The sequence below is a fragment of the Oreochromis aureus genome, linkage group 22 (assembly GCF_013358895.1).
Source record: "Oreochromis aureus strain Israel breed Guangdong linkage group 22, ZZ_aureus, whole genome shotgun sequence".
NCBI classification, from domain to species: domain Eukaryota; kingdom Metazoa; phylum Chordata; class Actinopteri; order Cichliformes; family Cichlidae; genus Oreochromis; species Oreochromis aureus.
Window position 1 is genome coordinate 10,393,728 of NC_052962.1, and position 4,972 is coordinate 10,398,699.

The 4,972-nt window shown below is 45.7% G+C and overlaps 1 long non-coding RNA gene across 1 annotated transcript; it reads right to left on the bottom strand.

Moving 5' to 3' along the window:
• Positions 1-220: 220 nt before the first annotated feature.
• Positions 221-3,157, bottom strand: LOC120435756. Its single transcript, XR_005609890.1, has 3 exons — positions 2,967-3,157; positions 2,813-2,871; positions 221-1,832 (listed from the first exon to the last, which is right to left on the bottom strand). It is a non-coding gene; the product is annotated as an uncharacterized LOC120435756 (long non-coding RNA).
• Positions 3,158-4,972: the final 1,815 nt, after the last annotated feature.

Below are 4,972 nucleotides of genomic sequence, written 5' to 3' on the forward strand. Positions count from 1 at the left end.
GTTCAGTGGGGCAACACATGAAGTCGCCCCGTTCAGAGTAAATGAGAGGCGAGAGAGCGCTGAAGCCTGAAGAGGGTGGGTGTGCGCTTCTGTGCACAACCAGCCGAGACACACTTTGTGATGTATGGAGAAAAGAGAGAGGCAAGGAGACGGTCATTTCTCATATTTTATGGCTTTTTTTTAGTAGATGAAAAGAGACACAAACAGAAGCTGCCACTAGTTGATTTCCACCTCTTTTGATGGTTGATATTGATGGTTGATAGAAGATTGCAGGGACAATCAATTTCTTGTGTAGGGGAATCCATACTGGGGGGGTCGGTACATGGACTAGGAAAGTCATTCTGCCCAGCCCGTTGGTCTTTAGGGGCTCGTCTCCACAAAGATTTGACCTCTTCCCAGGGGGCTTTGGATTTAGATACGCTCTCTGTCAGGTCTTAATACAGGCCTGGTAGGATTGCCAAAATTACATGTGGGGCTTTGTACTGTAGGGCTTGATCTGAGCAGTGAATATATAAGGCAAGGCTCCAGATGATGTAGGAGTTGGCTGGATCACACACAGCTGGGTCCTGGCTTTTGGTAAACGCGGAGCGGTTGGAATGTAACGTCTGGCTCACTCGTGCTCTCTGGTCTGAGGTTTTGGATTTTTCCTCTCCCGCGCCGGGGCCGCGCGGTGTGGGTGTATAATGCCTCAGCTCTTGCGATGACAGCCTCGTGACCTGTTGTGAACCTCGTCCACCTCTCCAGCCCTCTCTCCAGTGGGTATTTACTTTCTTTAGTTCCACTTGGATACATCAAATATTTGCATAGACAAAACCAGACACGAACCTGAGCTCGTAGGCTCATACCCTTGAGCCAATGGAGACAAAGACCGTCAGTTGTCATTTGCATGCAATTTGCATCGGATCCCCCTGCGACTGTTTGCAATGTCAGGAGGCCAAATTAACCAGTGTTCCGTTTTAGCTTGATTTACATCTCATTTGCATTCGAGTTGCTTAACTAGGATTACTTAGCTGGGGTGACCCTCGCGGAAACTCCTTGCCTCGCGCTCAGAGGCGGGCAGATAGCGCGACCAGCTAATTTCATTATGGGAAACGGCCGTTTGACTCAGAGTGCCTTTGGATGTAATCATTAAACGGGACGAGGGCTTCGCAAGCTGTTTGTAATCAGGCCGTTTCCACGTGCATATGGACATTGTGTCATATTTACTGTAAGGATGAAAGATTAGGCATGCAGGGGATAGCGGGCAGCATCAATCTCACTCAGCATCTTAGAGCAGCAACATTAATCATCCCATCTACGGGAAAATCATCCTCATCAAACTCCGGGGCCACAGTGTGCACACATGGTGATGATCACTGGATGGACAGAAGGAGAGTTAGTGGCTGACTGAGCAGAGGCACCGCAGCCAACGCCTCTTCATTGATCCTAGGAAGTTGGACTGGGTGTTAGGCGGTGTTTTGTCTCGCTAATGCCTTCATATGGTGCCGTCTGGCAGCGCCGAAGTCTCAGCACCACCGAGCAGGCCAAATTGTTTAAGTTCCTCCTCCTCCGTCTTCTCCAACGTCGATCCCCCCTTTTCCAGGGGAGGCTCCCGTTTTCCTTCCTTTTCCCCCCTCTCCTCCGCTCTCCCCTCTTCAGTCTGCTTTTATTTATAGAGGGCGAGAGAGCTTTGCGGTCCAGATGGATCCCCTCAGATATTACGTGGCGGATTTCAATAAGGAGAATCAATTCTGGCTTTGTTTGCGGAATCAACCCCACACCACACTTCTAATACACTGACATCAACCGGGCAATATATCATCCGCAGAAATTTCATCATGTTGTTTGTTTGCCTGGGAAAGGAAAAAAAACACAAAGGCGAGAAATGAAAGTTAGAGATCAGAGCCACATCCCGCGAGGAGCGGTGCCACCGCTCCTCAGTAGTGTTTCTATAAGTATTACCTCTCTCTTTTTTTCATTAAAAGAACGTTACATCCAGGAAAATGTGATCAAATCTTTGTTTTTTTTTCTCTCTCTGTCATACATTTTGTATATAGCGCTTGGGCGTGGGTCCAACAGTGTTCTCGATCCCGCTGAGTGGTTTTATTAGGAAAATGTAACTCCTGTTTGCTGTATGTGTGCTAATCCCATCTATACAAGGGAATGAAAATGCCCATGTTGGCTAAATCTGCAATCATTCTGTCTGTAAGCGGACTAGCCCGCACTCACGCTCTCTTACTCCTGTTTAAGTGTTTAGTGTAGTGTGAGGCCGTACACACACACACACACTGTGAGGCTGGTGGTAGGTCTAATGAGGGAGAAGGCCTTGAATGGTTCCTATGCTGTGATGCATTAAAGCTTAATAACCTGTCCTTTCAGCTCTCTCTTAAGAACATGCTCCAGAGCTGATAATTGGAAAGATATTTGCCTCTTTCTCCTGCTCTCTCTTGTCTTTCTTTTATTTAATGGCTGCTTTCAGTTCAGTCGGGTCCATTATTTGCCCTTGAAAGAATATTCCTCCTTCCCACCCCTCCCAACACCCCCAAATTCCTGTTTTGGCTCTTTATCTAGAGCTTAGTTGATGAATTTAGGTGAAAGTGGCCAGTTTTGCTGTAGTTATCACTCAGACATGTGCCACATTTAGCCCCAAAATGAATAGGCGACATTCAGGAGGCGACAAAAGGTTAGTTGTGCCTTTTAAAATCTTTGGTTTAATAATGTGAAATTAGCAGTAAACAGAGCCTGAATGTAAAAACTCACCCACATTAACCCGCATCGTGGCCAGAACAAAAAAGAAATGCTTTCCTCTCCAGAGGAGGTGCTGCGAACTCACCTCAGCCCAATTCAAGGTCTGACAAGCCGACAGAAGGAGAGATCTCCAAAACGACAGCTCTGCATGAAAGGCATGGAAATAGAAGTTTGAGAAAACATCCGACTCAAGGTCTGCGTTGCAATCTGTTGCCAGGGATCTCAACCTTAACCCTTACCCTTGTTCGGTAGCTGCTGCGCTTGAGCTTCAGCAGCTCCATCTCCATGACGACCGAGCCAACGCCGTCGCTGGTGAAGATCATGAATGCAGCGAGTGGAAGGAGAGGACCTTTGTCTTGTTTGGTTGAAGTGCTATTTCGAAGGTCCTAAAGGTGCCGTGGGTGTATTCCTGGCCTTAATGAGCTCACATGTCAACAGACCAGCTTTATGACAGGAAGTTCATTCAGACCAATGAGTTTGATGCACAGCTCAGTGAAACACGTGGCAGCACTTTATAGTGGCTGTTAATAAGTGGTAGTAGTATTTCAGTTAAACAGCTGGTTGGTTATTGTAACATTGTTGCTGTCTCTGGATGATTGAATAAACTAACAGTTACTATAAAGCAGCGGTCCCCAACTCCCGGGCCTCGGACCGGTACCGGTCCGTGAGTCGTTTGGTACCGGGCCGCGAGAGTTGAGGCTCAGGTGTGAAATGTATGTTTTTCAGGGGTTTTATCGGTTTTCAGCGTTATTTTGTTATCGTTTTTATCGTTAATTCGGTTTTCCTGGGTCTTTTCAAGTGTGTTATGAATAAATCATCTTTTTTTCCGGTACCGGTACTAGTTTTATTTTGTTGTATTTATCCGCGACACCTTAAAGGCCGGTCCGTGAAAATATTGTTGGGCATAAACCGGTCCGTGAGGCAAAAAAGGTTGGGGACCGCTGCTATAAAGTGTTACTCGTGTTGTCATCCTTGTAATATATGTTCTGTGGCTGTGGAGGGGAGGCTGTAGATCATTTTTGCACAAATCCAGCTCTGATGAGTAGGGTCGTAGGGATGCAGGCTTGTTCCCACTGCATGTGTCATGAAGAACAAATCGAAGAACAAGGCAACAAGTGTCGTTGCTTTTAACGCTTAGACTGCGCAAAGTGAAGACGTCATTAGAAATTCACTTTTGTGGAGCAAAATGAGATTTATATGAAGAGCTCGGCTATAAATGTCTTTGGTGGTGGCGTCACTACTTTTATTTGAATGCAGGCTGTCACTTTCAGTTTGCTTGTCTGCACAATGCAGGCGGCAGTTTGCAGTGGCGGAAGCAGCAATGGGCTGCACAATGGCTCAGCCACACTGGAGTAAAAATAGGACAGCAACTGCTTTGCGACTGGGTGGTTGCATTGAAATTTTTCGCTTGTGGAGGCTGATTACAACTAGTGTGGGCAACCACTTTTTATTGCATGGGTCACCTGATGCAGGTAAATCAGTGTCCTGTGGCAACTATGTTGCTGTTGTGGAGGAATTTCAGTTTCAGATCTATAGACTAAGGAGTTCATGTGAATTTCTGTTTATCCAGATTTGCAATTTCTGCTGATTTATCACAGTTCATCGCTGTGTTATCACAAACATTGCATATAATTGCCAACCAGACGCTATTCAGCTGCAGACTGACGGTCCTGTTTTATCGCAGATTGACGCAACAAAGCCATCTGAAGACGGCGAATGACTGTGATTGGTCACAGCCGTGATCCCTGTCTTTGAAGCAAACATTTCAAAGGCAAGATTGCAAGTTCACTGCACACGGTTGCAGTAATTTTGGTTGTGCTGCGGCCTCTAACCACTGTTTTCCCTAGTCTGAGTGTAGCATTGGTTTTCTTTTTGCATTATGTCCTTATACCCTTGCTTTGTACTTAAAAAGCAACAGGTTGCAGACTTTACTGATGATTCACCAGTTTATGGGCCACAGGGATTGTTGAACTTTGACCTTGCTTTGCATTCGACCATTCTCCCTTATGAATTATGTGCATTTAGTGGAAAAAGTGTCATAGGCTGCAGTATATTTTCTATTGCCTGTAATTTTACATGACTAGCAACATGTTCAGTGATTAAGGAAAAGATTAATTTTACCAGTGAAGGTTAGTTAAACAAAAGAGAAGCGAACTATAGGACTGAGCAGTGGAGATTGCCCCACGCTGACTAAAAAGCGCAACACTTCTGTTTCTCTCTTTGATTTTGAGCATTCTTTCTGAAA